This window comes from Lactuca serriola, chromosome 4 (assembly GCF_051521515.1).
Source record: "Lactuca serriola cultivar US96UC23 chromosome 4, Lser_US96UC23_V15, whole genome shotgun sequence".
In the NCBI taxonomy this organism is placed as follows: domain Eukaryota; kingdom Viridiplantae; phylum Streptophyta; class Magnoliopsida; order Asterales; family Asteraceae; genus Lactuca; species Lactuca serriola.
Window position 1 is genome coordinate 366040984 of NC_136411.1, and position 12692 is coordinate 366053675.

Here is a 12692-nt window from a genome sequence, read left to right on the forward strand (position 1 = left end):
AACCGTTGCAGGGAGGAGTCTTTTACTCGAAGGATTATCTGATCTGGTTTCAGAGTTGGGTGTTCAACACCAGGATATAGTAAGAGAAAACATTCAGTGGGTATCAAGGAAGTGACCAGCACTGGGAGTGGCTGGAGAGGTAGATACAGCAAAGGGTATGTCCTTCATAGAGAAAGGAGAAGGTGTTGTTTTTGGAAAGTTGTCTTGGGAAGGCCAGTGATAACATAGGGTAAAAAGGGTGAACCCCTTATATGTCAAGTGTAAGTGCTCGGGAAGTACCGGTAGGGTTACTGGTTGAGTAAGAGTGTTGTACTTGAAGGTTGGAGTGTTTGGATCGTCTCAGGATGATATTCTCAAGGGTTGTTCCAAGCAGGACAGGTATGTGGCGATTAGGAATGCCGGGAGTGGATACGGGGTTATGAGCCGGAGAGGACTTCAAGGAAGAAGTCTAGTTTAAGTGGGGGAGAGTTGTAACACCCCGAATTTAGAAGGTCAAGAATGGAAAGGAAAAACCCCAAGTCAAGGAGGTCTACTCGTCGAGTTCAGGGAGGAACTCGACGAGTAGGAGCGAGTTCCGTGTCGTGGATTAAGTGGCCAACTCGGTGAGTCAGGGGACTGACTCGACGAGTCTTTCCTGGGTTAGGAAACCCTAATTTCGGGACTTGGTGCCCTATTTAAGCATCATATTCTCATTCCCTCAGCCTCATCTTCAACCTCCAAACCCCAAACCCCCACCCACGAAACCCTAGTGCACCTTGTGAGTGTTTGAGCCACCTTTGTGTGATTTGTGTACTCTTGAAGAGGAAAAAGGAGAATAAGGAAGTCGGAGGTTCAAGAAGGAGGAAGTAGATCCAGAAGATACACTCCAGTGGCTGCATTTCTTGGTAATCAAGTCTTCATCTTGGCTTTTGATTTAATAGATCTCTTTGTTGTCCCTTTTATGAAGATTTTGGTCCATGAATGGGTGCTTGTGGGATTTGGACGTCCCCAAGCAAGATCCTTTCAAATCTGAGAGTATTGTGGATAGTTAAGGCATAAAGGTGGAAGCTTTATGCCATTAGAACTCCCTATGCAAAGTATAAGAGGTTGTTATGGTCTTTTGAGCAAAAAGGGCCATGCATGGATGTAAAGGCAGTAGCTTTCCATGTTATTCCGACCCTAGAAGGTTAGATTTGGGTCCTGGACACTTTGTGCTCGACTGAAATCGTCTGAATAGATGTGGGCATAGAGTGACTCGGCGAGTCACTCATAGGACTTGGCGAGTCAGGCCGTTTCCTTGCCCAAAACCCTTCTGCTAGCAGGTATGAGTTGGGTTAGTAAGGGACTCAGTCAGTCTGGGTTCATAGTGGACCTGAAGATCATCGTACTTGATGAGTTCATGGAGGAACTCGCGCGAGTCCAAGGCAATATCCTTAATTTATGAAGGTGGAGTCGACGAGTTCAAAGGAGAACTCGACGAGTCAAATGAAGAAAGGTCCCAAAGTGTTGAAGGCGTACTCGACGAGTTCAAGAAGAACTCGACGAGTAGGATCGAAGTCCAGAAGTAACCTGTGAATTGTGGGACTGGACGAGTTGATGAGTCAAGTCGGCGAGTTGAAGTCAACTCGGAGTGTTGACTTTAACCATTAACTTTGACCAAGCTTGAACCGGTTTTACTTTTGAGGGTATTGTGGTCTAAGTGTTATTTTAGGTATTAATAGTTCGGGGAGCCGAAGGATCAACAGTTTAGGAGTCGCCTGATATCAGTCATAAGTGTTCAGCTAGTCTTCAGCAGTGCAAGGTGAGTCTCCTCACTGTTTGTATGGGTCTAAGGCACCAATGCCAACCCAATATGTTTATGTTTATGTATAGTAGGAAGACCTGGGGGTTAGCCCTAGGCACTCATTGTTTAGGTTTCGGGTTTCGACCTGATGTCGGGTGAGGCCCGAGGAAGGTTAGAATGCTAGAGGTCTTTGTGATTCTTGCATGAGTAGGTATGATAGGTTTAGGACCGGGGGTCCGATGTCAGGGTAATCCCGTAGTATGTTAGATGATAGTATGTCTCCAGGACGGGGGTCCGATGTTGGGGCAATCCCGAGGAAGATTCTTATGTTGTAGGTTAGATTATACATGTTGTCTCTGTTATATTTGTTTGTGCCTGGTAGGGAGGTGAGTGTGGGCGAGGTTTTGTATCTCATCACTAGCTGAGTATATATGGGGTTCCATATCTCACATTAGCAGAGTAGGGACGAGGCCCGTGATAGGAAGGGAGTGACTGTGGGCGGGGGCCCGTATCTCACTATTAACAGGAGTATGGATGGGGTTCCACAACTTCAGTAGCAGGACAGGGGTGAGGCCTTAATTAGGCGAGGCCTTAGATCAGGGAGCAGTTAAAGAGTGTCTATTTATTAGTATGCTATTTGATTGTATGCATGTGTGTAGCGGGCGAGGCCCGGAGGCAGGCGGGGCCTAAGGGAGACAGATCTATTTACCGAGCGGGGCTCGATGCCAGGTGGGACCTGATGCCAGGCGGGGCCTGATGCTGGGCGGGGACCGATGTCGGGCAAGGCCCGATGCAGCAGGCGGGGGCCCAGTACGTGGTTATGTGTTCTTGGTTATGCGTGTGGTATGTGGTAGGTTGGGGAACTCACTAAGCTTCATGCTTACGGTTTTCAGTTTTGGTTTCAGGTACTTCCGGCAGTGGAGGGAATAGCTCAGGGTGATCGCATGGCACACACACAAAAGGAGTTTTAGCCTGGGATGTTTACTCTGATAAAACGAACAAGTGTTTTGAAATGATACCCTGTTGTGATATATAATCCTTTAGTTGTGGTTGAAATGACTTAATATTGATGGTTTTATTAATGTTTTAAAAAAAAATTGGTCATGATTTTTGGGATGTTACAGTGATCAGGTTGGCCACGTGAAGGCCAACTATCCGTTGCTCGTCGCCAAGCCGGCGCAGGCTCCCACGCCAGCTACACTGAGGATCTCTGACGGGAGCCGGGGTAGAGTAGAGCCCCCGAGGGCTCGGGGACGTGCATTCCAGCTCACGACCGAGGAGGCAGGACAACACCAGATGTGGTGGCAGGTATGTTTTGATCCTTTATCTTGTTGATTATGTTTATTTTATGCTCATACATAGGTACATTCTTAGTGGACTCTTTGCCTGCTCTGGTATTGTTTGACTCGGGGGCGAGTCGATCATTTGTCTCTCGATCGTTTAGTATGGGGTTCGATTTGCCCTTAGGAGATCTAGAGTGTTTGTTGCGAGTCTCCATCGCCAACGAACATGGGATTTCTGCTTCTTGAGTCTATTAGGGTTGCGTTATGGAGATCTCCGGGGTATCCTTCCCGATCGACTTGATTCCGATTCCCATGGGGGACATTTGTGTGATAGTAGGTATGAACTGGCTGAGTCGTTTCGAAGCCATGATCGACTACGAGGGTCAGCATGTGGTAGTTCGAACCACAAGTGGGGGAGAACTGGTTGTCTACAACGAGGGCACCAAGTTGGGTTTAGGGTTCTTTTCAGCCGCCAGGGCTCGACAGTATATTCAGCACATGTATGCGGGTTGTTTGGCATATGTGGTGGATACGCGGGTCAGGGATCAGGTCTCGGTTTTAGAGGTTCCATTCGTCAGAGAGTTTGTTGATGTGTTTTCGGAGGAGTTGCTCATAGTGCCTCCGGAGAGGCAGGTCGAGTTCAGGATCGACCTTGTGCCAGGTGTGACCCCTATCGCCAAGGCATCATACCGATTGGCACCACCTGAGATGAAGGAGCTGTCATCTCAGCTATAGAAGCTGCTAGGCAATCAATTTATTCGTCCGAGCAGTTCTCCGTGGGGAGCCCCGATTCTCTTTGTCAAGATAAAGGATGGTTCACACTGGATGTGCATCGATTACCGGGAGTTGAGCAAATTAACGGTAAAGAACCATTATCCACTTCCCCATATTCATGATCTCTTTGATCAGCTACAGGGAGCATCTTGGTTCTCCAAGATAGACTTGAGGTCCGGGTAGCATCAGGTTAGGGTAAGGGAGGAGGACGCGAAGAAGACCGTGTTCCGGACTTGTTATGGACATTACGATTTCGTGGTGATGCCATTTAGGCTAACCAACGCGCCAGCTGTATTTATAGACCAGATGTGACATCTCCAAATTCACGGTCAGAAAAGACCGATTTAATTTATGTTTTTAAAATAATTTTCAGAGTAATCCTTTGATTTAAAAAAGTTGCGGAATTTGTTCCCAAAACAAAATATGATAAATAAAATTTATCAAAGCATTCCTTAAAGAAATGTATTTTTATATATAACAAAACTCAGGATGTCATGTTCCGATACAGACCAAAAGCATAAACGTCACATTATAAGCCTTACAACAGTTATATACAACTACTAGCGTATAAACAAAATATCTTCACAAGTTGTCCAACTTATGCTCTCGCGCCACTACCTGTAATACAAAGAAACTGAGTGGGTCAAGCTTGGGAGCCTGGTGAGCATATAGGGTTTTCGACTCGACAACTCTATTTCTCGAGATCTTCAGGGCTTCGGGACTTGCTTTGGGTGTCGGGGTTGATACCGGAGTTTCGGGGGTATTTATCGCATAGTAGAAGAAAGAAAAGGGGGGGGGTGAAGAAGTGGAAATTAGCAAAAAGATCGGTAGACCTCGAGTTTTATTTATAGGGAGTGAACCCCCGATTTACGTTGGGCGTAACTTCAGGGTACGCGGGGCGTACTCCTTCGTCGACGTGTATGCGGGGCATACGCCTAGTACGCCGGGTGTACTGAGTGGATTGGATCGGATGCGTCACGACTTTGGACCCGAGACACTTGAGTGGTGGAGTAGGGCGACGTGCCCCAACCCACACCATGAACCATGAGTACGCTGGGCGTACTCTACATTTCCAAACTTCTAAAATCCGTATCTTTCACATACGAGCTCCGTTTTTGACGTTATTTGTATGCACACGTAGGTGAGATTATGCTCTACAACTCTCGTTTAGACTTCGTCGGCTAATTTTGACTTTAACTTTTATTATATTATTTTTAGTAGGCCGGGACAGGAAAACTCCGTTAGAAATTCATAACTCCTTCATTCAACGTCCGTTTTCGTATGTATTTTTACCATTGCATTAATATCGACGAGATATTCGATTTTCGTTTAGATTGTTTCGACTAGAAATCACTTGATCTCATATTCGAACTTTGGGCTGCATACTGCTAAGTCAAAACTTCGAAAAATCATAACTTCCTCATACGAAGTCAGATTTAGACGTTCTTCTTATGCACGCTCTCAGTTTAACATATTCTACGACTTTCGTTTAGATCACTAAGGCTAAATATCGTTCTATCGTAAACTCACTATTTACGTCATGCAGTGTCGTACCGGTTCTGTCGCAAAACTTCGACAGGTCATAACTTCTTCGTTATAACTCGGATTTCGACATTCTTTATATATCCGGAACCCTTGTCACGACCACTACAACTTCCTTCATAGATATTGGGCTTATCTAATATTTTATTATTACGCTTATATTTTTTTATTCTCAATTCATTTAAGCCACAAAATTAATCATAAAACACATAATATTCAAATAATACATTTCTATTATTTCGCAACGGCTTACAAAGGTTAACCTAGACTATTACATCATCATTAATGCCTAGCCTAGGAACACGAGCGTTACACCTGATGAATCTGGTATGCAGACTGATGCTCAATCACTCAGTCATTGTGTTTATAGACGACATCTTGGTGTATTCCAAGACAAGAAAGCGGCATGAGGAGCATCTCCATGAACTACTGGGAGTCTTGAGGCAAGAACGGATATATGCCAAGTTCTCAAAATGTGAGTTTTGGTTGCAAGAGGTTCAGTTCCCTCGACATCTCATTAACCAGGAGGGGATTTTGGTCGATCCGGCCAAGATCGAGGCGGTTATGCAGTGGGAGGTTCCAAAAATCTCCATCGGATATCAGGAGCTTCTTGGGATTGGCAAGGTACTACCGGAGATTCATACTGAATTTCTCCAAGATTTCAGCACACCTCACTTGTCTGACGAGGAATGGGGTGGATTTCTGGTGGGGCCCTGAGCAGCAGACTGCATTTAAGACTCTGCGACAGCGACTCTGCGAGGCGCCAATTTTGACACTCCTTGAGGGAGTTGAGGATTTCGTGGTATTTTGTGATACATCGATCACCAGATTGGGAGCAGTCCTCATGCAAAGAGGATAGGTGATAGTTTATGCTTCGCGACAGTTGAAGCCGCATGAGACGAGATATTCCACACACGATCTGGAGTTGGGAGCATTGGTATTCGCTCTCAAGATTTAGAGACATTATCTCTACGGGGTCCGTTGTACCATATACACAGACCACAAAGAGTTTGAGACATACCATGGATCAGCCGAACCTGAACATGAGGCAGTGTAGGTGGCTTAACATAGTTAGGGATTATGATTGCGAGATCCTTTACCATGCGGGTAAAGCGAATGTTGTGGCGGACGCCCTGAGCTGCAAGTCGACTGGATCTTCTGTTCCAGCGACATGTATGAGGATATAAGTAGATTCTACACTTGTGAGCTTGATCAGGGAAGCTCAGGCCGAGGGTGTACGATAGGAGAGCTGGAAGCTGGAGAGGTAGGGCAAGATCACCAAATTCATGCAGGATAGTCGGGGATTGTTGATCTGTTGTGGTCGGGTATTGGTTCTGATGTCTGGTGGGGTCAGACAGATAGTACCGGAGGAGTCTCATAAGTCTTATTTCTCTATTCACTCGGGGGCCACCATGATGTACCGAGATCTGAGACTGAGTTACTGGTGGCCGTGTATGAAGAGAGAGATCGCCTGGTACGTCGAGAGTTGCTTGACCGACAGGATGGCAACCCAAAAAGATTATGCTACCATCAATTTAAGAGTATACCAATTATAGTTATGGGCTTAGACACCTAATCCAACAGTCTCCCACTTGGATAAGTCTAATAACTATAGTTGGCAGTATAACTTCTAAAACTGATTAGCAAATTGTAGCTCTTAAAAGCCGATGTCAAACTCTGACCCACTCAGTTACGTGTCCTAAGATACGTGATCAAATATTCATCCGTTCTACAAGATATCATACATACATGAAACATGGATTATAATCAATCTCATTGTCCAAGTTTTGTTTCCCGATTTCTGATTTATGATGACTGAAATCAGACTGCCAATTGAACACATCAATTTAGTCCAGGCTTGGCTAAGCACTTTAGATGTCATCATCAAATCATCGAGGGACCCAAAGATATCGCTTTTCCCGTTAGGGAAAAAGGAACAGATAAACTTCGACTTATATTATTGCATTATTTACTCATCAAATCACTCACAACAATATGTTTTATAACACCATGTTACCGATGTGTTTACGTACTATCAATGCACAACTGACTTGTAAACAACAACTCATATATCTTCGTTTCAAGAATATAAGATACTATCATCTTATAATTACTCGTGATAAAATCCATGAAGTAATTCTATGAGCGTGGGTTTATCCAACACTTAAAATCCCCATTTTCTAAGTATTCATGAACATTGCAGCAAAAAAATTGCTATGTAAAAAACTCTTCAAACAATCTATAATCCAGTTCATGACAATCTTAATTCGCTACTTACTTCCAAAAGTACGAGCAACTGTGGAATTTAGAATAATCAAAATGAGACATCCCTAAATTTCACAGCCAGAAAAGACTGGTTTGTTTATGCTTTATTTTAAAATCAGAGTAATCGTTTAAAGAAAACGGTTGCGGAATTTGTTCCCAAAACAAGATATGATAAAAACTTATCAAAACATTTCTCAAAGAGAATGTATTTTCATTAAATAATAAAACCTTGGGATGTCATGTTCCGATACAAACACAAAAACATAAACAGAACATACATTCATTTACTCTAGTGATTTACATCTCCTTTAATCTCTCAGTGCAAAGCAGCTTCGTATCGATACATGTGATACAATTAAACTGAGTGGGTCAGGCTTGGGAGCCTGGTGAGCATATAGGGTTTTCAACCCACAATAATATAATTATTATATTTAATTATCAAATAATCAATCCAATTACCCACCCCCCCCCCCCTTTATCTCCATTTATTTCTTAAATATTTATCCTAAGAACCGATTACCCTTCTCCCATTCATTCCTAAGGATCGCCCTAAGGAATTGGCACAAAGTCTAGTGTTGACATGGTTCTTGGATCACCTCTAGTGAACACACAATTCACAATAATTAAAGGACACCTAGTTTAAGAACACCTAAAGAACATTTAGTTCCAATATTACCCAATGAACCTAATTATCTAAGGAACATAGAGTATGAAAGCTCTTAATTCAAACAACGTGACAATAAAGTATATCTCGATCCTGCAAAACCACTGATATTATTAACACATATTATATTTCGAAAACAACATATCCCATCCCGTCGATCCCCACATACTGACCCTATACAATGATCTTACGAGATCTAGCCTAAGGATTCGATATGAATAACAACTGACGAAGCTGCTTCGGAAATTCCCTAGCAGCAAACGAGGATCAATAAAGACATCAAATGAGGGGAATAGAACAAGTTTCACCACGAACCTTCGTTCGTAAAAGAAAGAACCACAAGACATTTTAAGTCAGGGGTAGTTATCTAGATAACAATGCCTAGGCGTGGTCTGATTATCATGAGGTATTATACCCCCAGACTCTACCTATCCCAGCAATATAACACCAGACATACCTAGCAGTTGTCTATTACCAACACACTTTATTAGGTAGTCTACGAAGTTCCCTTAATTACTTCGTGAAAGAAAACGCTGACATATGAAGCTCGGTCGATCACTTCATAAAAGAAATGTTGACTTCAAAGCTCTCTCAAAATAAAAGTATGGGGAAATACTAATAGAGTATTCCTGTATGCTCCCGTAACCGACACACAAAATTGTCGAAAGACTTTGTACAAGATAGTACTTCTTGCACATTATAGTACTCTGGTATGCGAAAGAATCATACCTGAGAACATAATAGTACCCTGGCACAAGCAGCACCCAAGACACAGAGCTTTGAAAAATACTTCGTGCATAAAATGTACTTTTTTACGTAGGACGTACTCCACCGATCATCAATCTCACCCCACACGTACTCTTAATAAGAGACTACCCAAATCCCAATCCTATTTGAACTAAACATCCCATTTAAGTCTTAACCCATCACCAGGCAAACCTACAATGTTTATAATCAATTTTTGATACTATCTTCATTTAGGAAACGCTAACTAGTGTATACTTAACACAAGGTTTTTAAGTAATAGTATCATATATACACATCTTAACACATATTGAACCATATCTGATTCGCACGTTGTATATTATCAAATATATCTAACACGTATTTCGGACAATGACAAATACTTCACATACATATGTATATTTCATATTATAATCAATACTCGTATTTAAAATCACGATTCCTAAAAGGGACTATACACATGATACCTCATCGAATGAATATGTAGTTCTAAAATACATAATCCGTACTCCCGGATCTTAAATTTTCCTCATTACCTAATCCATATTCCTGGACCTAAAACTAACCTCTTGATCTGATCCATACCCTTGGATCTAAAACTAACCTCCTGCTCTGATCCATACCCTTGGATCTAAAACTAGTTTATCTCTTTATCCTTTTATCTCATGGTCCAACCCACATTTTATCACCTACCAACAACCTCATCTACTCATGTTCTACCCAACATATTTTTAGATACAAAATACATATATAGTTTAACTCATTAAAACTTATATAATTCTCCATTCCACAGTCATCTCAAATAAACAACAATATATTATACACATAGCACGTATTTCATAACAAATACTTAATATTTATGTGTTAGAAGAAAGTGACCACACACTCACTTGATCAGAAGATGATCGGGCAGCACTACGGCTTGTAGAAATAGTATCCTTTCGGTGAAACTATGATCACTTCACACACCGGACTTCTCGCGGGTAGAGCTTCAGCTCGGAAACTCTTTTCTTCTCGGGATCTTCGGTGCTTCAGGACTTGCTTCGGGTCTCGGGGTTGATACCGGGCCTTCGGGATATATATATATTGCACGCAAATCGAGGTAAAACGGGAGAGAGAGAAGAGAAACTAGCAACCCTAAACGGCTGGCCCTTAAAATCTATTTATAGGGCAAAATTGACCCTTGCCACGTCGTGACAACATTTTTCCACGTCGTGGGCTTGGTCTTCACTGCATGCGTCATCGCAAGTTGCATCTGGGGGACTCCCGGAGGTGTCAGAGGACTTGCCACATCGTGGTCTCTGACAGTTTTGGGGTTTCGCGCCCCGAACTTCAGAAATTCATAACTTTCGCATACGAACTCCGTTTTCGACGTTCTTTATATTGACGCGAAGGTGAGATTATGCTCTACAACTCTCGTTTAGAATCCATTGGCTAATTTTGACTTTATTTTTAATATATTATAAATATATTACTTATATATTATCTTTAGTAGGCCGGGACAAGAAAACTCCGTTCGAAATTCATAACTCCTTCATCTGAACTCCGTTTCGTTCGTCTTTCCGTCGTTGCACTAATATCGATGAGATCTTCAATTCTCATTTAGATCACTAAGGATATATATCTATCTACCTTAAATTCACTATTTACGTCGCGCTGGGTCGTGCCGGTTCTGTCGCGAAACTTCGACAGGTCATAACTTCTTCGTTATAACTCGGATTTTGGCGTACTTTATATGCACGGAAAGCTTGTGACATATACTACAACTTTTTTAAGATTAATCCTTCTAAATAATCTTCCATCAAAAAGTCATTTTTTATGCTTATCGTCTCTAAAATGACTAGCCCAGATCTACGGGCGTTACACAAAATATTCTAGAAGTAAAACATGTAAAGTGAAACATAATAATAACCTAATTAACTATGATCTCAAACTATTGAATATAAATAAAACCCTTATTATTTAATCACTATATTAATTAAGACTTTATTCATTGTATAATGTTTCGAGTAATCAACTAAACACTTGAATCAAACATCAGTCATGCCATGTTATAAACATGCATATTACGTCTCTCTATGGTCATTCCTTTGTGAACAGGTCGACTGAACACTATTCCAATGATGCTTATTTCACAATTACAAATTCTTGTCACTACTAGAACGCGTTAGAGTTCAACCTTAATGCAATTATCTTCTGTAATGTCGAGGCTTCAAAGTTACAGAGACTTAGCCAACAATATTATAGAATGTTCTATTGGAACTATGTTACTAAAAACAATTCCATGGTAATAAAGTCTCAAATTTAAGGTACACTCCTTAAACACATTACTTGCATTAAAGTTTTAGACATCAGAGCTCATTCAACAAATTAGGCATAGACTCCAAACAACTCAGAGTCGGTAGAAAAGCTATGCCGACAAACGTTGATCCGAGTTGGAGTTCCAGGTTGGCAACATGGTTTTGTTGAAGGTATCACCCTGGAAGGGTGTAATACGCTTCCGAAAGAGGGGCAAGTTGGAGCATCGATATATTAGGCCATTTTTGGTAATTTCCAGGGTTGGAAGGGTGGCATACAAACTGGATTTGCTTGGGGAGCTCACTCAGATCCACAGCACCTTCCTTGTTTCGCAGCTTTGGAAGTGTGTGGATGATGACTCGGCGGTTGTCCCTTTGGAGGATGTTAAGGTTAATGATCGCTTGAATTATGTCACGAGACTAGTGGCGATATTGGATTGGAAGACGAAGAACTTGCGCAACAAGGTGGTGTCTTTGGTCAATGTTCAGTGGCAACATCGGAAGGGTTCCGAATGGATGTGGGAACTCGAGTCGGAGATGAGGGAGCATTACCCTGAGTTGTTTGTAGCAGCGAACTTCGAGGACGAAGTCTAGTTCAAGTGGGGGAGAATTGTAACATGTCGATGTTGAGGTATTACTAATTTCAACCCTAAGTATGAAGATTATTTGTATTTTAGCCCTTTTGTATATGGAAAGTGTTTCAAAGTGGCCCATAGTGGCATTTTTGTAATTATTAGGCGGAACACACGTACATTGGCTGTACGTGCCAGAACCTCAAACCCTAATTTTTAGGGTTTGGACCATATATAAGCATGATTAATTCACTAAGAATCATTCCCTCTCCAACCTCCAATCCTCATTTTGTCCATTGCAACCCTAATATCTTGTGTGTGTTCCTTTGAGCTTGAAAGTGTGTGTTTTGGTGTCTTTGAAGCAAAACGGAGAGTGAAGAACCAGCTTGGAAGATCAAGACCAATTACATCCAGAAACACCTCACCTCCAAGCTTCATTTTGAGGTATAAAGTTCTGAACTTGATGATCATACCTCTAGATCTTGTTAATGTTAATTAGCCCCATATTCTTGGTCCTTTTGGGTATTAGCTACCCTAGACAAAATGAGTTGTCATTTTGGACGCTTTAGGGTAGTTTGAGTGATAAAAATGTGATATTGGACCTTTTTTTCACTCCATGCAAGTGTTGAGGTGTGTTAATGGGTAAAGAAGTTAGGATTTTAGCTTTTGGGCACTTGCTAGCCATGTAACACCATAAAGTTGGAAACTTTATGGTGAAGGACATTAGTTTGGGGTCAAATCTAAGAATTATACGAAAGAGCTTAAAAGGAGTAAGCTCTTATTAGAAGG